This window comes from Rattus rattus, chromosome 1, assembly GCF_011064425.1.
Source record: "Rattus rattus isolate New Zealand chromosome 1, Rrattus_CSIRO_v1, whole genome shotgun sequence".
In the NCBI taxonomy this organism is placed as follows: Eukaryota; Metazoa; Chordata; class Mammalia; order Rodentia; family Muridae; genus Rattus; species Rattus rattus.
In genome coordinates, this window is record NC_046154.1 from 68,657,344 (window position 1) to 68,680,110 (window position 22,767).

General features: G+C 42.0%; 1 protein-coding gene and 1 pseudogene across 1 annotated transcript in view; one reads left to right on the forward strand and one right to left on the reverse strand.

The window, feature by feature from the left end:
• The window catches only part of Sh3gl2 (SH3 domain containing GRB2 like 2, endophilin A1), a 174,548-nt gene that overhangs the window by 110,582 nt on the left and 41,199 nt on the right, over positions 1-22,767 (reverse strand). The window lies entirely within an intron of this gene.
• LOC116885437 overlaps positions 1-22,767 on the forward strand; it is a 40,130-nt pseudogene that overhangs the window by 4,793 nt on the left and 12,570 nt on the right.

Sequence of the window (22,767 nt, forward strand, 5' to 3'; positions counted from 1 at the left end):
ATAATTCTGTCATACAAGTGTCCAGTTGGGCTTGAAAGGGTGCTAAGAAAAGGCAGTAAAGGGGTATGGTGTCAGCAGTCTTGCCAAAGCTTTTTATCTTTGGCAATTGTTCTGTTTATAATTATTTGCTATTCTACAGCCAAAAGCCACTGGTAATTAATTCCTACTGGCAGTGTCAGGGAATTAAGAGGAAAAAAGGCTTAATAGTTAGGGATCTTTTCTCTCTGGTTCAAGGACCTCTGCTGGCCAGGCCAGAGGCTAGGAACTAAACTTTTTGTGAATCAGAGAGAAAATGGGAAGAAAGGTATTCATTTACACAGACAATGCACATAAACACACACACATTCATATACACATACATTCTAGCCAAGCCCGAGCACCTGTCTTGTCAACTTCCCAAGCGTTTTTATATAGTTACATACATACACATATATAGGTATATAGACATTTCATGGATGGGGCAGAGCCTCCCAGTCACACTCTATTGCTTCTCTCTGGCCTTTTAATACCTTCTTAGACAAAAGTGATTTATAAAATTACCTCATAACTAAAATGTTACACAAAGGGGGAGTTGTAGAAGGATGTCCACAGTGAGTACAAAGCAGTGTTTCATTCTGTCAGCTCATTATAAGTTCAATGCAACAGTTTCACATGGCCTTGCTTTATCATAGAGCACACCTGTGGCTTCATCCTTGGACCTGACCTAGAAAGAATGCTTTTCCTTGATCATAAATTTGTCTCTTTTTAGTGTAATTTTGAAAACTCATTGCATTCCTTATTATGCAGCCTTTAGTTATTAATCTATAAAGTAGGGGCACATTCTATTCTTGCTAACATTATTATACCTTTCTGACTTCTGGCAAACTAAAACCATCTCCTAGAACTTTCTTCCTAAAACTATTTAATTCAACTCTGGAAAGATATAAAGTCATTAGTTCATCTAAACAGCATTAATTCATCTTTATGCTGATCTGTAGGGTATCTGCCTAAAGGGTGTGCTTACACTCAGGAATCATTAGGCTACATTATAGCGACAGGAAAGGCATATTAGCAGCAAGAAGCAATCCTGGGATGTAGTCTCTAAGGACCCAGCATTCTTAGAGCTTACCCATTGCAGGCCATGCAAAATGGTGGGCCATCTCCAGAAAATTCACTTGCATGCCTTTCACCTAGATGGTTCCTGACACTGTCAACTCAGAGTTAACTTACTTGGAACATAAAGCATACAAGGAAATGCCTTTTCATGCTGTCTTATAACAATAGACATTTTTCATTCATAACACTACTTCCCAAACTGCATCTCAAGGGGAGATACCAAATCATGCAGTAAACATACTACATAAAATATAATACCCACTTTCCCCATCAGGGAACAAGGGTGACAGCTCATAGACTTACCCCTTCCTGTTGTCTCTCTAGCTGTTGGAAACAGAAACCCTATATTTATTGATGATGATGGTGGTGGTGGCGGCAGTGGTGGCGGCGGCGACAGCGGTGGCGGTCTTACTCGTTGGCTTGCTATATTCCATTTTTCCCATTCCGTTTTCTCCACAGAAACCATGACCCTTCAGTGTCCATAGAGTTCTCAGGGGGAAACAAAATGCATTGTTTCTACAACAACCCCTCATCACCTGAAGACTGTTCATACAATAGCAAAGAACTCTGGGAACATCTGCTGAATAGGACTACATTTATTTTTTTGAGACCCAGTTAATGTTCCTGCCACCTCCTCTGCCCACAAGCAGAGGGCAGTGGAAGCTGCCCTAGCACTCTCAGAAGCTGGTGCTTAGTCTTTTGCTGTTACTTTGTTTACGATACATCTTGGGTCCAGTGATGTGCTAACTGTGGGACATTTCACTCTGTCACTAGATAATGTATTCTGACTTCCTGTGGTCCAGTAGATCTTTTTATAGCAACTACTAGCTATACCAGTGAGATTAACTTTTTCCTACAATTTCATTTTCACAATTTCTCTTTTTCAGATTCCCTCTTAAGAGATTTTCAGACACTGATTATGCTGGATGGATTCTAACCCATGCATTAGTCTTGTGGACAGTCAGGGACAAGGTCCTACCAAGAAATCAAAACCTCGTCTGCCCAGCCAAGAAGCCAGAGATGTTCTACTGCTACATTTTGAGACTGCTTAGCCATTCATTTTATAAACAAAGCTTTGCCGAACACAGGAGAAAAATACTGCTCCTTCCCTCTAAGCATGCAGTCACCCAAGGGAAACCTCTGAGCACGGTGCAGTTACCACCACAGCAGACAGTATAAAAGATTCATGAACAGAGAGAGACAGGTCGGGCAGCCAGGGTCTGCAAGCAGAAGGGGCATCCACCCACAAAAGTATTAACACCTCCATTCGGGTCATCTTCTGACTGGGAGGGAAGAAGATTCTCATCCAGCTTTGTCCCCCTTGCCTTTCCACAGCATGCTGGCTTCTCCTTGTCATGACATCTACAAGCTGCTAATTAGAGCAGGGGTCAAATCTAAATCTAAAAGGCAGAATGAACAGTTGCCATGTAAATAACACCAAAATAACATTAACTGTTCTCGGTTTAAAAACATCTCTCAATTATTTTCTTTTGCCATAAACTGTATTTTCTACCTATTCAAAGCCAGGTTATCACAAACTGCCAAGCCAGCTTCTGTTGTGGATAGCCCTGTTTGTATTTTGATGCTAATTCTGCTTCTCCAAGAGGGGCAGCCTGGGACAAGGAGTGAATCATGTGCTCAGGTGACTTTCTTTGAACCTTCCCCTAATGAATAAACATTTCTAGGAACCAGTCACTGGGCTGAGGAGTAAGCTGGACTTCCATGTTGGAGAGTGGGTGAGGAGAGGCTGAAAACGGTGACTTGCTTTTGGACAGGAAGAGCTTAGATGATAAAATAATGTAGCTAACAAGAGGCCCCCAGCTTACAAAATTAGGAAGCCAGTTGCTGCACCCAGGGACTGAGTTACCTCTTGATTTTAAACCAAGATTGTATGGTGTTTTCCTTCATGTGGCAACTCAACTGAGTTCCAAAGAAAGGTAAGGTGGCGGGCACCCCAGCCAGCCACAGGTATTTAGAAGCATGGGGCTGGCCTGAGATGAGAGATTAGCAAGCCAGGTGGAGAGATTTCGGAGCCAGGGGTCAGAGGGCCGAGAAGAGAACAAACCAGGCCGGGCCCATCTGCTGATGCCTTGTGGGCGGAAGCATGGGGTGTTGGGCACCAACTGCAGTGTAAAATATTAAAAAAAAAAAAAAAAAAAAAAAAGCTAATGCCTGCATAAAGAACTCAAAACTCAACTGATAAGCAAACTACACACCTAGACGGGGGCAAACACACACTACTTATTATTTAATCTTCTATCTAAGAAATCCCCAATACTTATGGCTCCTCTTCCTCTCCTGTGGGTTACATCTTGCCTCCTCTGCATCTCTTCCTCTGTCTCTCTGTCTCTCTGTCTCTCTATACTCATCTTTAAAATTCTCAATCCACCTTCCTTTTCCACTACCTAGTCACAGGCTTTACCTTGTGCCTGCCTTCACCTGCATGCAGACAGCAATCTACTAGGTTCCTGTCATTTTCCCCATGAATATTCACTAGTGAAGCTGTCCTCTTGTACAAAAATGGCTTGGTTCGACCACTAAAATTTAACCACTTTCATCATCCAGGCTTTGTCTTAAAATCAAGTTGCTGTGAGCAATGTGTTTTATGAGCACTGGCTTTGCTGTCCCTTTCCACACATCCTTACAGGGTGAGTGACACCTTTGGTCCCCAGGGCTCTCTCCCCACTGTGTCCCCCACCCCCGTGGCCATGGAGCTGGAGAAGCTGCTGCTCATTCGCCCTCAACACACATTCAGTCAGGGATGGAAAGTAGGAGAATAAGCTACTTAGAGTTCAGCTTCATCTGCCAGAGTTCAGGGAGGAAGCGGAAGCAGCACAGAGGGAAAGACAGGACTGATTCACTGAGGAGCACTTACCTCTTTAGCTCCTGCTGGAAATACCTAACTTCAAAGATCCTGCAGTTACTGAGCCTAGCTTCAGTGGAGGCGCTGACGTCTCAGAGAAAGACCAGTTCTCAGTCTAACACGGTGAGAATATCTAACATGAGAAACGGGTCCAAAGGAGACTCCAATTCCCCAAACTCCAAAAGGGAGTCTTAATATCTCTACCTGGATTATAGGAGGATTTCTGGGGCTTAGATGAAAACCAACGCTCTTCAGGAATTTGTACAACCTGTCCCCATCTACCAAAAGGCAGCAGTCCTTACCTTCCACGGGACATAGTCTTACCCTGGTGTCTATCAGCATATCAAAGCTCATGCTGGTCTCCAGGCTGCCTCAGTGTCACAAGTGGCTGTTAACACATACCAAAGTCCATGCTGGCACCCTATCCCTTCTGACCTCCTCTCCTACTCTAAACCCCCTCCAGCTTCCCTCCTCCCAGCTCTTCATCCTCATAACCCTGTTGCTTTTGCTGTTTTCTCTGTGTTGCTACTTTGTATGCTCTATAGTCTCTGTCCACTGCTAGTCTCCGCTATCTCACAAATAACCCTGGGTAGGCCCAGATGCCTCTAGCTAATGTATGTCCATCTGTCTCTGTCTCTTTCTCTCTCTCTCTCTCTCTCTCTCTCTCTCTCTCTCTCTCTCTCTCTCTCTCACATCTACAATAAAACTCCTCTACACCATGGACTGGTCGTGCTTATACAAACAGCACACCTGGTAATTCACATGATAAACAGATACTCTTATTTTTATTACTTATAACAGTTGGACTGTGTTGCTTGATATCTGTGTAGATTTTCTGTGTATCTATCTGTTTGTTGGCCTTGCCAATCAAATTTTCTTAGAAAATCTTTGTCTACATCCAGATTTTCTAGGCCTGGGTAGGTCTCATAGCTTCAGTACATATCTGTGATGCTAAAACAGAATATCAGCGACTGCTATCATTTGTAAAGGACAGAGATGTGGGTTTTCCCAGTTCCATCTGAGGCAGCCCTCAAAGCCCAGCCAAACACCAGCAGGTAATAAACCACCACATACTGGTTTGAAAAGGCAAATAGTTCAGAATAGCCTGGGGCATGATAGTTAGGGTACAATGAACAATGGGGCCAGACCACAAAGGGCAAATACAAAGGTTAGCTGTGATCTCTGCCTCACGCCTTCAGGAAAACAGTGGTGTGAAGTCAGAATACCAGTTGGATTAATTACCAAATTGAATGGAGAGGTGCGGAAAACAGTAATAACCAGGAATTAGTAAATCGATAAAGATAATACTGGAAATATAAAAACAAAAGGGAATGAAAAGTTATCATCCTAAAACCCACTACATAGCATTACACATTTCTCAAAACCATAGTGGAATCAAGAGTTCTTTAGACAGGCAATGACTGAAGGAATTCACCACTGAGAGACAGTAAGAATAACACAACAATGGAGCTCCAGCGTCATGGGAACCCATTCAAGCTTGCCAAGATTACCGACAGTACAGTTTTCCTGCACCACAGAGATCAATAAGAGAAAGGAAACCACAGCACTAATTATCAGGACAACACAAACAACATACCCATAAATTATCTAATAAAAATTATTGAAGAGAAAATGTTGAAATGGGAAAACAGTGTTTTAAAATCACCGATTAAGCAGAAGGAAAGACAGTTATCAGGCAGGTTAATAGTTTTAGTGTTGTCAAAGTTACCTATAATTAATTCATAACTTCAGAGCATTTCCTTTACCAGAGTTTAAAGGTTACATGTAAAAATATGAATGGTGGTATAAAATAAAATTAATGCCTTAGAGATCTGGACTTTATTTGAAGAAAATAAAGCGAAAACCAGAAGGGGTTTCTCCTTCCATAAACTATAGTCACATTAATTAAGTAATTGTAAAAAAAAGATATTATGAAGAAATAATCAAGATGGAAAAAAAGTCTAGTCTATCTCTCTCTCTCTCTCTCTCTCTCTCTCTCTCACACACACACACACACACACACACACACAGCAAGTTGTGTGTACACATAGACAAATAGGAAGAGAGGAGATTCTAAAGTTAAGGCAGTAACAGGTACCAGAATTTCAGCCTATGGAAATTCTTACGGTTCTATAATAAAGACACCAAAGGGACCAGGAATAAGGAGTAAAACAGATAATCCATAGACTTATAGAAGATGAATACCTTAAAATGCTCTAAGTCAAGAAGCACCCTGGGAAATCTTTCATACACATCCCAAAGATGGCAGGCTACAGTGTGTTCGCATCTGTTCCATTTGTCACATTACTATTTACCCCTGGTTTTACAAAAATTTCTTCAATGTACTAGCCATGAAAATATTATATAAACAATACCTCCTATATTCTAAAACCAAACTCTAAGAATAACATGACTATTAAGTTTGAAGAACACAGGACAGCATATTTTGAGTATTTCAAATTGTTGCATAATGTCATTTACTAAGTAAAATTCTAATAGTAATCAACTGTACTTATTTTATACCCATATACTCTATGTGCAATATTTTATTCCATAATTATGGTGATGATATAAATGAAAATAATATTGTCTCAACTGTTTATCAATTTATTAATTTGTGTGTATAGGCACATATACCTATCCATGTAGTCACATGCTTCAGTGATAGCTCTCAATCACAGTGACTCAGAAGGATTCTTAGAATCAGGTCTCTCATTTCACCATGTGGGTCCTGGGAATCAATCCCAGTCATTCGATTGAGAGACAAGTGTCTTTAAGCACCGCTGAGCCATCTCATCTACCCCTTGACTGTTGCTTTTAAAGTTCTAATCAGCACTGAAATAGTGATAAATCCACCATCTCTGGAGGAAACATCCTTGTCAGTATACTAGAGGTGTGTGTGGTACACACACACACACACACACACACACACACACACACACACACACTACTAGTGAACTCAAAAGGTTTTCTTTTAAAATAAAGCATGAGTCATCCCATATTATTTCTAGATAGAACATCTGGACATACTAAATACCACTCTGGTACAAAATCTGTCAAAACTATTAACTGTGGGTTTTCTTCCTCATTTCTCTCTGTTACACCAGATGTATAACAAATCAGTTTAAAGTGTTTATATTTGTCAAAAATTCAAGCATAAAAAGTTTTAGACTCCTCTGAGGAAAACAATACTGCATAGTTTGGTTTTTTTTACTAAAAATAATAAAGTGAGCATGTTATTTTCCTTGTGCCTGGACTATGCCATATATTTAGATATATGTTAAATACAGATAAAGATATAGATATACAGATATAGATTTGAGTGTTATTGCCTTATTTTGGCTAATAAAACTCATTTATGTGAGTCAAATATATCATAAATTAATTTAATTCTTCATTTCAAGTAGAAAAGATGAATTATTGTTTCAAATGCTAAACAATTTGGGGACTTAAAGGTTTATCTTTATCATAACAATTGGTTTCTCATTTGTCAAGTTGAAAATGCGGATATTTTGACCAAATAAGAATATAATTTTTTTTAGGAATGTAGATATGGACAGATCTGACTAACACAGACTGCCTCTTGCCTAGATCTGCCGAGATCATATCTTGAAAGCTATACGCTTGGAAACGTGGAGTTAGAGAGCTGAAGAACAACATTCAAGTCAAGCACAGATTTTATAAAATGAGAAAACCACCATACCAAAAAAAAGCCTTCATAAAGCTCAAAATATTGTTTACTGATCTCAATCAGGTGAAACCAACTATATTTTAACTTCCTTTTGTTTTCCTTTCTAATGTCCTCCCTAACCCTTCTCAAATCGTGGATTCTTACTCTTTAGTCCTTATCACTGCTAGAAGCAAGTGGATAAGGCCCAAGCTGCACTTGGGTACTCTAAGACACAGGTGTTTCTACTGTTTCCTTGCCTGGGAACACTTGTCCACAAATACATTCATTCAAAGATACTGCAGTAGTTTCAGATCTGAGGGGTTCTTTATTGATTAAAAACTGACACATCCACAGAGTTAACGGAACCTGCATCCCAAGAGAGCAGGAATAGAAGTTTATGGGTGCCCAGAAGGACTCCAGAATCCCAAAGCAACTGACTGCTAAGATGCTGTGCTCGTGGCTTCTTGTCAGCTAGGGACAGGCTAATATCATCTGGGAAGAAGAATTTCAACTGAGAAAACACTTCCAATAGATTACCCTGTGGGCAAATCTGTGGTATTTTCTCATTAATAACTGACATGGGAGAGACCAGCCTACTGAGGACAAGACTTTCCCCAGCAGGTAGTCCTCAGTTGCATAACAAAGCAGACTGAAAGGGCATTTGGAGAAAGCCAGTAAGCAGCAGTCCTCTGTGGCCTCTGCTTTGTTCCTGCCTCCAGGCTCTGCCTTGAGTTCCTGCCCTGACTTCACTTCCTGATGGACTGCAAGGTGAAACAAATTCTTTCCTTCTCAAGGTGCTTTGTTCTAGATGCTTATCATCCAAAAGAACCCAAACTAAGATAATTGTGAGCTTAGGTAGATATCTACCTTGGCCTCAATCTTAGCCCATAGTCCTGCTGCTGTCCATTTTTCAGCAACACTGGCCCAGGCAGTAATCCTCACTCACAAAGTAACGAATGTGATGTGACCTTGATTGCAGGGCTGAACTATGTCATGAGATGACTTAGCACTCGCCTTGCTGTGCTTATGTTCAAGTGGAAAAGTTCTCAAACAAAAGCAGGCATACGATTTACTCCAAGCTCCACCAAACTTCAGTTCTCAGACAAGGAGCGAGCCTACTTGAGAGGACACCATTACAGCAACAAAGACTCCACTCACTAAGTTCACACTGATGATTCTGTTCCCTTCCAGGTAATGACTGATACAGCAGGCCTTCTGCTACAAGCACAGTGGGAAGATACTAGACAACAGTACACGTACACACATGAAGGAACTACAAATCCCTACTCTTTTCAAGTTTCTGATAGGGCAGAGTACATATTATAAAATTGAAACCATAAATAAAGTCACCCAAGGAAAGAAGTATAGGTAACAGTCAAACAAACAGATAAGTGGCCTTCGTGTTGATTTTGGCACTAAAGGTAAGTAGTACCAATTCAGTAGACTCCCCAGACACAATTTGAATTAAATGTCGATTCCTTCCCAGTATAAACGAAATATTCAGTTTGATCTAGGATAAGAGTTACTAATTCTATGACTGGTAAATGTGCAAAATGGGGAAAGAATCAACCTGAGCCGAAGATAATAGTGTCTAATTCCCTTTACCATTATCAAGACAGCTCACCTATTGGCAGTTATATTGTGGTGTCATGAGGGTCACTGTCCAGAGTTAAAATCAGCACAGTGAATGGAGTTTTAACTCAGTTACATCACCTACTATGGCTGAGTGGCGCACCATAAGCTTTCCTTATGCAACGTTTAACTGAAAAGTCCACATGGTGTTGCTTGGAAGGTGGGTATGTGACCTGGAATAAAGCCCTGGGGATTTCAGAAAGACATCAAACTGTTCATCATGCAGAGTGCCCATCTGGTATTGACCACCCCCATGCTGCCCTTAGTGACAAGTACTCTGTAAAGGTCTAGAAATATAGTGCAGGCTTCCAAATCCAAGGGCTGCTTGTGCTAACACCTTCTTTTTAGGAGACTATTATTTTTTTAAAAAATTCATAAATTTTGTACATTCATGTACACATACAAATCCCACATCCAACCCCCAGTAATAGTCTATGAAAAGCATAGCAAGGAGATGAGATAAGATAACCAAACCTTTTGACAAGGTTTTGTTTGCCTACTCTGGCAGATCTTAGGCAAAGTTTTAATGGTATATCCATAACCTCTTGCTGCCACTATGTGGATGACAAATAATAACTAAAGAAAACATCAATTGTTATTGTGTGGCTTTCAACCTTCCAAGCTATTCAGTAACAGTTTCTACCTTAAGGTATTAAGACAAGACTAGGAGTAGCTTAGGAGCCTAAACCTCCACTTTACATTGGCTATGCACACACCCCTTTCCTAATAATACACCTAGCTTCCTGGACTCCCATCAGAACTGAGCTGCACACACACACACACACACACACACACACACACACACACACACACACATCTTCAAATAAAGGAATAAGGCTCTTCTCCTTTAGTAGCACCTCAGTAGGTCCACTGAAGTCAGTTTCCATTTAAACATGATCGAAACATTCAGGAAGTAGAGGAAAGAGTCTAATACAATCTAAACTAGTCCTGATCTGCACACAGTGAGAAATCCTATCATCTGTGTTCCTGGGTACACATATGATTAAAGTCACACATGTTATAGAAAAGGGCATGCACACTAAGGAAGGTTTATATAACTCAACCTGACAACTAAAACAGAAAACTATCACACCCTACATGTAGCAACCAAACCCATCCTCTTCCTGGACCCCCAAAGAAGTCCCCAAACAATAACTAGTGTCCTTGGGTACACAAAATTGAGAAGATTCAGTAATATCTGATCTGATCTATACTACTGTTTTACTTCTGAATCAAGATTGTCACTTTGTGATCTATGTGTGCTTCTTCAACTTTTGAAAAAGATATCAAGGACCTGGAAAGATTGTAGTGTTTCTACATGACCACCCACACACACACACCCGACCCCTGTAATACTGTAAACAAGGAACCAAAACTTCCTGCAAAGTCTAAAGACCTGATGTGCCAATGCAGGGTCAACAGGGTTCACTTCAGAACAGAAATTAATCACCTTTGCCTAAGTCTATATTTTTCTATCTATAGGCCTTATTTGTCTGGTAGATTTATATTACAATAAAGGCCAAGAAAATTAGTGTCAAGGACAGCTAGCATGACCATTTCTCACCAAATACATCCATGACAAAATACCAAAAGGAATGTGACAGAAGCAGAATATTAACTATGTATCTCTGTCTTAGAGTTTTACTGCTGTGAACAGACACCATGACCAAGGCAACTCTTATAAGGACAACATTTAATTGGGGCTAGATTATAGGTTTAGTCCATTATCATCAAGGTGACAGCATAGCAGTGTCCAAGCAGGCATGGTGCAGGAAGTGCTTAGAGTTCTACATCTTCAGCTGAAGGCTGCTAGAAGAAGACTCACTTCCAGGTAGCTAGGATGAGGGTTTTAAAGTTCATACTCACAATGACACACTTCCTCCAACGAGGTCACACCTACTCCAACAAGGTCACACCTCCTTAAAGCGCCACTCCCTGGGCTGAGCATATACAAACCATCACAACCTCTGTAATTAGGGCTGCCTTTTTAAACATCTACAACTTCCTCCCGGCTCCCAGAAAAAATAAAGATCTTTTCTTCAAGCAGTTGCTGTGCATAACCATCTTACCCAATGAAAGAATGGGCTCCTGTTGCATAGCAACAAACAAACCAGAAGGGCCACAGAAAAATAATTATTTGGATGGAAAAGATATACCATTTATTCCTCCAGTCCCCTAACTCTGAATATAAACTCAATAAGAAATAATGAAGTGTGTAGGCCTGTATTATCTGTTATTTGTGAACTCACATCTTGTTATATTGAGTTCAATATTAAAACATGTTTTAAGTTTAAGAAAATAGAGAAATGTAACATTCTTACATTGTTTTATCTCCACATACCTAATCTTGCATACTCAATGTAGACAACTGAACCACCCCGTTCCACAACTGGATTAGCAACTCATACTTAATTAGAATAGAGATTGCATTACCTCCAACTACAGTAACTGTAAATCACTTGTTAACTTTAAGGACCCATAGTACATCTATATTGGTGGTGCCCTACTACAATTCTCTCATTGATGAGTTAAGGAATGCCAGGAGACAATTTTGTATTTCCTTCATACCCACCTTACCATACCATTACCGATGGGAAAGCCTGTAATTAACTATGGCTTCAGTTCAGAGGTCATGTGAGCTATGGAACCTAGCATCTCTCCACTCTCTTAAACAAGCATATTTCTTATTATGAATATTAGTCACTTTTTTCTCTTTGTGACAATATCCCTATGTAAACCAACTATAAAAACAGAAGGTTTATTTCCCTCATAGTGGAAAAGGAGAATTAAGGGGAGGGAGATTTATGTGCCTAGAAGGATGGGAGGGCAGAGTTGAAAAGGGGTTTGGAGAGGGATAACTAACACCAAAGATGTTTGGAAAAGCCATATGGAAGTAACCTATTTCCTCCTGCTTGGCCAACTCCTAACAGTCCATTGATTATAAATGTATCCAATAAGTTATCGATATACCAATGAAGTTAGCACCCTCCTGATCTAATCTCCTCACTAACTGAGACACAACCCTTCAATACAGGGTCATTTTTATCATAGAATTCATAGCTAAACTGTAACACTGTGGCCATTGCTACTGCTCAGAAACCTGAGAGGAGAGGAACCAAGTTCACAGACTACCTCAACACAGAAAACACCACAGCAGTTAAGAAAATACAGTTAGCCTAGCTTTCTAATACAAAGAACTAACCTAGCATCGAAGAGATGACCTATCCACTGATGTACAGAACCTTCCTATAGCATTTCAAAATGCAAAGTACATTTCCAAAAAAAATGTATGAAAGAAGACTGGGATAGGAAACTAAATTTCAAAGTAAGAAATTAGGAATCTATGGTAGGTATGAAGTCTAAAGACTGGGGGGAGGATGTAGTTTTAATTGAATTGATTTTCTACTCAGAAAACAAAGCCTGTTATCAGATTCTATGAAAGCTGGAAGAAGCCTCCGAGATCAACTTACACGTGAAACTCCATCAGAGACAAAAGACTAGACAATGTAGGCTAGGAACACATAAATACTGACTGTGTTCAGGAGGCACATAGTGAATTCTAAGTTGACAGAGCTGGATCCTCATTTCTGAAGAATGGATTGCCAAATACCACATGTTTCTTTCTTTTCTCTTTTTTTGAAAACAAAATGTACTGCCAAAAACCACAAAGAGTGATGAATCTGCTACATGCACATCACACAGCTAACCATGTGTGTGGCTCACAATTTTGAGACTCATTTCATTAGCTGAACAGCTTCTAACAGTGAAGGCCAGAAATGGCTCCACCGGTCACCTTCCACAGAATCATTATCTCCAAGTCAGAGCTCCAACCATAGCCAAAGCATCAGGCAGCAGGCACAGACTCTGGACATTTCGTCTACTCTCAAAGGTCACATATGAAGTCATTCGCTACTTATCTTTCCTCCCCGTCAGTCTGACTATATCCACACACAGAATAGGCAAGTTCCTAAACAATTAGAGTGTCCCAATCCTTTAACCAATATATATGAAACAGCCATTAATAGAGAACTCCTCCCTGGCCTGGCACCACCCTGCAGAGACTGGGCCTCAAAAACCCTACATGATTCAGGATTCAGAACTCCTAAGGCTGTGTCATTATTCCACAGGGTTTGCTGGTCTTTTCCATGGGTTGTACCACAACTGTGATGGTCTTAAAACAAGAAGGAAAAGGAGCTAGAGGTGTCTTCTGCTTTCTACTTACTTTCCACATTCTGCCCTTTCTAGCCAGGTCACGTGACACCCCATGTCTATGCTCAGCTGTGAGCTTCTCACAGAAGAGGAGTGCATTCAAGCACAACGTCAAACCACCCATGAACAATGAGTGGCACATTCAGAAATGCTCAGTACAATGTCAGTAACCGTCTAACACAGGGTGAGCTCAGCTTAGTGGCTGAGTGGCCCAGTAGGCACAGGATACAAGTCCTGCGCTTCCTAAATGTTTTCCACAGGTGCAATATCTTAAAGAATCTTAAAGGAAGATAAGAAATTTGTGAAGTAAGTTAATCGCATACAGCTCTGTTATCAGAGCCATTCACCCATTAATTAAATATTCAGAGTCTTACTGCCACTAACTGGAAAGGCTATTTCATGGCTTTCCAGTTTTTACCAAAAGTTCATCCACTTATTTGTTAATTCATTTGCTCAAAAATACTCATTAAGTCTGAGTTACATATTAGATACTCAGAATGTGAACAAAGCTATATCCCCAATTCCCAAAGACATTGGTTCTGAGGCAAATTTAAAGCTAGCCTGGGCAGCATAGTAAGATCCAGATTTTCAAAAAGCTAAGTTCAAAACAACAACAACAACAACAACAACAACAAATCAATAAGAGGAAATCATCTGGAAACCTCACCCAAAAAAATGAACATTTTTATGTCTCATTTGAGAGACCTGGCTACAAGAACTTTGCTCTTTTCTTTGGATCTCCATGTGACTCCACAGTAGATGGCTTGAAACCACACTTTAAGCAGTCGTATAAGAGACTGCAGATTATATGAAAAAAGCAATATTGGAGAAAGCTCCTGAAAGCCAGAGTTTATATGAACAGGTCTCTGCTAGTGTCTACTAGACAGAGCCACCTTGAACACAGGGAATGAAGAAAATGAGTTGAAAGTCGGCCATCAATCACAGGATGGTCGGGAAAGAAAGGCTTAGGGCAAGCAGACGCTCTCTGAATACAAAGCAAGACATCCTCGGGAGCTGGCAAGGATGCAGTGAGACTGCCAATGCCAATATCTTGGTCCTCTGGATTTCCCCAACTATGCTGCAGAACTACCTACACTACAGAACTCAATGTTATGTCAAGGTCACCCAACACCATTGCTTCGGAGCTCACCATCAAGAGCCAGAAGGCTTGGATAGGATATGCCATGCCAACCCAAGCCTCCTGGTTCCCAGCTACCCCAGTGCCTGCCACATGGTTTCAAAGGCCAACAGCCCAGCTTGTCTGAATCTTCCATGAAGGCCACATCCTGAACTCTGATGCAGCTTCATGCAGCTTGATGGACGGAGGGGGGGAAAGGCAATTTAATTTTCTAGAAGTTAATTAAAACATGGATTTTTATACACAGCATTACATATCACCATATGTTGCGTTTGGGTGAGTGTTGCTTCTAAAAATACTAAAGCTGCTCTGATGGGATTGGATCTGAGATCAATCCCTAGCTGGCAACCTACACACGGCCCTGTTTCCCACTAGAGATACATAAAGGGGCAGCTGGCAGGACCGTGCCACTAATGGGTAGTGCCCAGCATGCAATCTGAACAGGGCAAATCTACCCAGGATTTTTCAAACTAAAGCTACCCATTAAAAACAAAGGAGAAAAATGAGTAAAGCAGCAACCCAGAGAGACCAGAGCCTCACGCCTGCTGGTAAGGCCTCCAGCAGAGCCAGGCTATGCTTTAAATGTGTTCATCTTAACATCATCACAGCAGCCAAAACATTTGAAGTTTTGACTTCAAACCATAGTTAGCTGCTGCTAGGGAGGAACCCAAAGTCATACAAATTCAACACAGGCAGATGAGCTTGAGGCTAGCCCATACTAAAGTGGGGTAGCCAGCTTTACAAGGGCTATCACTTGTAAATTGTTTAACCTGTGAGGAACTCATTAATGTCCCTGTTCCTAACCACTTGTACGGTTCTGTTTAGATTGGGGCATTTAAGGAAGTGAGGGAGTTAAGAGAAAGATTCTACACTTCTCTAAAATGTGCTGGAAACAATGGCAAACGCTTCGTCCACTTGGGATCAGTTTAAATACAACCTATCATTTTGAACAACACGATCAGGTTTCATATAAGGAACTGGGTTTCTGAGGAATGCTACCTTGCAGAGACATTACTTCCACGGTGGGGTTCTTGAAGCTCTTCGATTCTTGTATATTCATTTTCATAACCAGCGTGAGTAACAGCAGAGTCCAAAACTCAAGACGTGAAGAGGCCAGAGCAGCTCTTTGCCGTCCCTGGTCACATTACTAGGTCCCTCGAGCACTGACTCTCTAATAATAGTTCCCATCCTCACACAAGCCATAGAGCCTCTATGCACAGCAGGCATCTTCTGCACAAGCCAGGGAACCTCTGCCTCGGGAGGTCTGCCTGGGTTTTATTCTTCGTTTACATACTTACAGCAGAGGGAGGAAGGGCCACGGTAAGACCATAATAAACACCTTTTCAGAACGCCAGCACAGCACAGCGCACTGCGGTTCATTCTTTAATTGATGGCATTCACATTATGACATACAAATTATACACTCAAAATTAAAAATAAAGTGTCCCATGCCAATATGACTACATCTAAAACACCCTGTAATTACGAGGAATCTAATTACTTCGCTTGTAAAGCAGATGGGGCGTGCCTGCTAACGCTTCACATCCAGCACTCTTCTTTCTCCCTGGGAGACTACTGTTAAAAAAGTCACAGTTGTGGGCCCTCCGTCAAAAAGAGCTCTGAGCTGGACCAGGAATAATGTGTGGGTGATGTCGGTGGCTCTGCCATTACTCCCCAAAGTACAAACTACTCCTCTTCCTTCCAGCCTCAAACCTTGGTAAGTCTTAGGAAACCTGGGCGAGTGGGGAGATGGCTCAGAGGGTAAAAGTGTTTCTACATGAGCACAAAGACATGGGTTCAAGTCTCAGAACCCACGTAAAGCCTAACGGAGCACACTATGAAATGCTACTCTTCCTACAGGGAAATGCATGGCAGAGGCAGGAATGCTGGGAAGTGGCAGGACAGCTAGCCTGACTGAGAAACGGTACCAGTCAGTAAAACAGTAAAACGACCCTACCCCCAACAAGGTAGAACAAACAAACAAAAAAACAGGAAAAGGGACAGAAAAAGAAGACTGAGAGCTGATATTTTTGTACCTGGGGGCATGGAAAGAACACTGGCTATGGATCCTGGCAGACCTAGAGTCCCTGGCTTTTTGTTTAATATCTGAAATGTGTTATTTGGTCATTAGTACCTTGCAGGTTCATCTAGGGAATCAACTGATTCTCGGCCTGACCTGAAGTGAAAGCCACAGCCGCTGTCCTGCCTTCTGCAGGTACAGAAGGGAAGGGGAACCCAAGATTGTAAAGGAAAGAGAGGCTGTTCTCAAGGTCTTTCTTCTCCCTGGCCTCTTCCACAGCTAAAGGCTCAGAAGTCCATGAAGGCACCAGGAGACAAAGACAACCCACAGAAAGGTGAGGAAATCAACAGAGGCCATACCCTAGCAAAAGCATCTGAGGAAGAATACGCAGAAGTCTAGGGAAGCCCTCTCTCAACGGACCGCACTCCTAACACTTTACCTCTATCCGAGGCATCCTTCTTAGGAACTCCTGAATCAGGAGCCCTGAGCCATGCTTTGGTTACTGGCAGAGGTATGCTGGGATGTGCCAGGCCTTAGTTACACTAGATTTCTATCTACTGCTCTGCTAGATCTTCCTCTTGTCTTGCTCCTCCCGCTCCTCCTAAGTTCTGAGGCTCAGTGTGGGGCTGGTCTAGCACTGTTGCTGAGCTGCATCCTCTGCCTGGGAGAAAGAGGAGGAAGGAGAAACAGAAAGAAAAGGAGGAGAAGGGAAGGGATGAGAGGAAAGAGAAGATCAATCCTTACTGCCACGTGAACGCCCCATGAGTGTAAACCTTTAATAATATAACAAACAAACACAAAACAGGAAATACACAAACGGAGGACACCCCAACTAGGCCGCACCTGAAGCCAGACAAGGTCCACTGAGGCCTTGGTGGTGGTAGGAGTAGCTCTCTAATTTTAGACCATCTTCACTGGTCATAAAACCCCCATCTCTCTTCACCTCCCCCTACTCATTCCTAACCATGACCTGAGGCCACGGCAAATTGAAAATACTGACATGGGCTGAGAGTCCCTCGACATATGGGGGCAGAAAAGGAACAGGTGTTAGGTAGAGATCAGAACCCAGCCCAGACCTGCACCTGCTGAGCACACAAACAGTGTCCTGAAGAAGCCATCTGCTGTGTTCCATGGCCAGAGCCACCCTATGGGAAGCACCACCAGATTCAAGAGGACATTTCCTCATCCCCAGCACCTGACAGCCCAGTAGCTCAAGCAGGGGAGCACAGAGGAAGAAGCTCAGAACACAGGGCAGAAGGCAGGAGCTCTTCTGCACTGCTCGGTGACCATGGGCAGCTGGACAGCTGCTTAGTACAGTTTTCTCCCATTGCCTGGGGAGGATCTGAAGGTTTAAGACTGACTTCCTGGGACAAGCTCCCCAGAGTGACCTCAGCCTCCCTTTCACTTTCTAAGTACTATCCCTTGGTATGTTCTGTGAAATCACAAATAGGAAACTGAGTCAAAGTCTCCTTCCCTTCCCATCCCCACCCATTTCTCAGCCCCAAGATAGTTCCAGGCCCCACCTACGTTCCCCTGTCTTCCAGGGTCATGGACCACAGTGACGGAGCACCAAGCTGAGAGAGGGGGCTCCAGTGAGGAGCTGACTCACCTCCTTACCGGCTGCTTCACTGCTGCAAAGGTATTCTCTCTCTCTCTCCTTACTTCCCTCCCTATGAGATGGAACTGCTCTCTCCCCACCTTTCACACACTGTCGGCAGCATCTCATGGGAAATGCAAAACCACATTCTACATAGAGCAACTGGTAAGGAACTGTCAGAGCCAGCAGGCAAAAGATGCATGGCTTGCCAGAACCCTTCCCCACCGATTCGGCTCGGCCACAAAGCAGTACAGGGCACCTAGACTAGAATCCACCGAAATCCAGTCACAGACTGAGTGGCCTCTCGAGGTTGTTCCTTCCGTGAAACCCAAGTCTTCCTTCTCATTCCCTCAGAAGCACCCAACGTTACAGGAGAGCCCACAGAGCGGGGTGTAAAGGACAGTGAGACTGGTATATTAAATCCCCAACAGGATTCCTCTAAACACTGCACGTGGTGTCTTCTCCCCTCCCTCTAACTTTGTTTCAGGATTAAAAGGATCAAGTATGACACCTCCGATAGAACATGTTGCTATGTAGAAACAGATCTGTTACAAGTGTCCAGGGTGTCCCATTAGAATATCCCTTTTGCCATGGGGAGCTTTCCAGTCCTGCTACTTCTCAAGAGTCCCTCCCCTTTTAGGAAGGCTGATGAAATTACTACCAACCCCTGACAGATTTCTGCCTAAAACTGGAAGCTATCCCCCACCCCATTTGGCAACTGCAGATGGCTTATTTGCATACTGCAATTCTCCTCCTTGATGACTGTTTGGGGGGATTGTGGGAAGAAGCAGATGGAGGACAAACTCTGTGCTAATGTGTCACCCTGGCAAGTAACCAGGCTAATAATGACTCTCTGAACAATACACTTTCAAGACAATTCATAATGTTCATTAGAAGGTTACCAGGAAGTGGGCACACAGATGGCGGTAGTTTGCCCAACTTTACATTTTTACATTCAAACTTCACATCTGAGATCAAACGATGGAAGAAACCATTAACTTCAAGAATTTATGTAAAATAGGCCATTGGTTATGAAAAACCAAAATGGAAGTTATTTTAAAAATGAATGGTTTTGGTTGGGGATTTAGCTCAGTGGTAGAGCGCTTGCCTAGCAAGCGCAAGGCCCTGGGTTCAGTACCCAGCTCCAAAAAAAAAAAAAAAGAAAAAAATGATGGTTTTACAAAAACCATGTGTAAAAAGTTTTACATAGCAAAGTAGAAAACAAAGTAAACAACTGGCAAACCTCCAGGTCAAAGTCATCCCATTTTTGTCCCAAATGACCAGTTTGGTTTTAACTAAAATATAATATTATTTCCCTCTTCTCTCTCCTTACTCCAGCCCCTCCCTTGCTCCCCCTGAAATCCATGGCCTTCTTTCCTTTAAGTCACTGTTGTTTTACACACACAAACACACACACACACACACACACACACACACACACACACACACACACACACACCTCAGCACATACCTAAATAAATCAATGCCAGCAGCTCATTCATGTCCTTTAGTGGAATGGGATGGGAGGGTGACTATGGAGGTGTGAAATCAGGGCTGACTGCTTGTTATTGGGTAACCAGTTAAGGGGATACTCCCTGGAGTATTTCTTAGTTGCCTGGAGTTCTCTGTCTATAGATGACTTCTCCCTCCTAGGTTGGCATGTCTACTAGTGTTCTTCTTCATGTCTTGCTTATGCAGCCATAGCTTTGGGTTATCATGGGTGAAGCTTCCTTTTCGTTTCTACAAAACGCTATTTCACACCTGGTCCTCTGGCTCTTAAAACCTTCCTGTCCTCTCTTCCTCAATCTTCCCTGAGCCTCAGGTGCAGCAGTTGTGCGGTAGATGTGTCTGCTAAGGCTGGTACTCCATGATCACCTCTTCTCTGGGTTTTGACCAGGTGTGGTTTTCCATAATGGTCTCCTGTTGCAAAGAGAAGTTTCCTGATGAGGTGTGAAAGTTGCACTTATCTTTGACTATGAAGATAAGATATTTAGAATGCAGTTAGGGATCCCGCTAATCCCTTGACTGAACTGGAGGTGGTAGGTTCTCCTCCAAGACTCATGACCTCACCTGTCCCAGGTGGATCACCACATAGTTTTAAGGAAAAACTGCTTTCATCCCAAATTACTCAAACTGTGGCTTTAATTCTCTACAGTGTATCACATGTAAGTATTTTTTGAGAAACAGGCATGCTAGTCCCAGAGTCCCTATACTATAACCATTCATAGGTAGAGAACCTCAAATAACTCAAAATATCCCTGGCAGGAAGACTTCAGGCAGAGAAAAGGAGCAATGACCATGGTCTCCCCTTTCCTACCTGATTATAGCCCCGACACTCCTTGGCAATAGTCTGTGTAAATCAGGTACTGAGTGCAATTAAATAAAAGCAGGATACATAAGACATCATGTAGCTACAGCTATGGGGTGTAACAAAAAGCAGCAAGTGGATTAAAGTGTACAGAGCTCATCAGGAGGACATTCAAACTACTGGTGGTGTGGTACCCAAGTGTCACACACATTTCAGAGACACAAATTATGAGAATCTCCCAGATTAATTTTATTGTATGCACTATGATCACTTATTCTAGTCCTAAACTACAAAAATATTTTATGAATAAAGGTATTCACTGAAAAATTATCTTTAGAAAACAAAAAATGGATATAGTTCCCCTCTCACGGATTATTGATTATATGAACAAGCATGTAAATACATTATAAAGTCATCTATAGATATTCAAATGTTTAAAGTCATTACTATTTTAAGATTAGAGGGTTTTTTGTTGTTTTTACTTCTAGTGTTTGTTCATTGTGTGGGACACTACACTTACATGAAATGCTGACAGAGGCCAGGAAGGGTGTTGGGTCCCCTGAGCTGGAGTTACAGGCAGTGTGAGCTCTCTTAGAGGAGTTCTGGGAACCCACCCTGGCTCCTCTTCAGAGTAGATCCTCTAAACCCTTGAACCATCTTTCCAGTGCCGTCACTAACATTTTGAAGGTTTTTTAGTAAGTTTTTAACTGAAATAGAATTACATCACTTCCCCCTCCTTCTAAGGGTCCTTCTCTAACCCATCCTACCCACCCCCACTCTCCAGTTGATAGCCTCATTTTCTTTGATTGCTGTGGTTCTACACATTAATTTTACACTGCATTCAAACGATACAACTAAACATCATCACACTTCCTGTAATCACTTAAAACTTAATTGACACATCTAAAAGTTATACAACCTTCCCATAAATTACATTTTACAAGAACCATTCTGTGGTCAGGAAACCCCAAGAACCCCCATCTCTGAGTTTTAAGCTATTGTGTCACAAACACTTGAGGTAGCCCCAACCTTCACCCTGGGGTTTCCTCCTTGTCCGTCTGATCAGCAAGTATGACCGTCTTTCTTGAGAAGTCTTTCTCGTCATTCCAATCCTCTCCAGCCCACTTCTGCACTGTTAGCTACCTTCGCCTCTTCTTTCCCACCTGCAGGCTTCTGTATCAATGTTTATCCTCTGCCAGGATTCAGCTCCTGGTTCTGCCCCCTCATCCTCTGCCTGCCCACGAGCCCACTTCTATCACTGCAGTGCACCAGTCCTACCAGTTAAATGAGACAACGGAGACCAGCATCTGCTCTGGGGCTGTAGGGAAGGGTAAATGAGCAATAGACACGTGGTTGGAATAGCATGTGACAGCAGAGAGGCCATCTGCTGATGGATCCCAATGGACAACACAAGTGCGGCATGGAACACACACCCATACATAATACCGAATGGTTATTTGACCAATGCACTGCACCAATCACATCCAGTATTTCTTTATAGAGGTTTTTAAACTTAATGAACTTTGGTTTCCTGTCCAATTTTTTTTTTAAAAATTCTAAATTTTAAACCACCTCTCCTATCTTTTAAGAAAACCTCAAGATACTGCATGCATGGACTCACCAACCAGGGGAAGGGAATCATAATGCTCCTATAGCTCATTAGGAGATGGGAGAGTGCTCACAGAGAATGACCAGGATCGTGTACAGTACAGGTGAAACGTGAGAAAAGATTAAAAATAAAATAGCCCAGGCAAGCATTTAATTGGTGAGTCCATCAGCATCCAAGCCTCGCTTTTTCAATTATGCATTCAGAAATAAAATTACAGCTAAAAGTAAGTACATAGATTAATTTTCATCAGTCATAGAAACTGAAAACGTTAAGAAGCAATGATCTACTAGGGAGGAATAGCAGGCTAGTCTCCGTGAGTTCAAGGCCAGTCTGGTCTACAGAGCTATTTCCAGGACAGACAGAACTATATAGAGAAACTCTGCCTCAAAAATTTAAACCAAACCAAACGAACATGAATAAATAAATAATAAATAAAAAACTTATATCATGAATGTGATTGTCAAAACTGATAGCTTTGTAGGGTTTTCTAATAAAGGAAAAATACTTGAATACTTTTGATGAAACAGTAAAACAGTAGCAATATTTATTCCCTTTATGACGTTATGAAGATTTATAATCTAATGGCTGTTTGTGTTTCATCATGTATGACATCCTCCAACCCCACA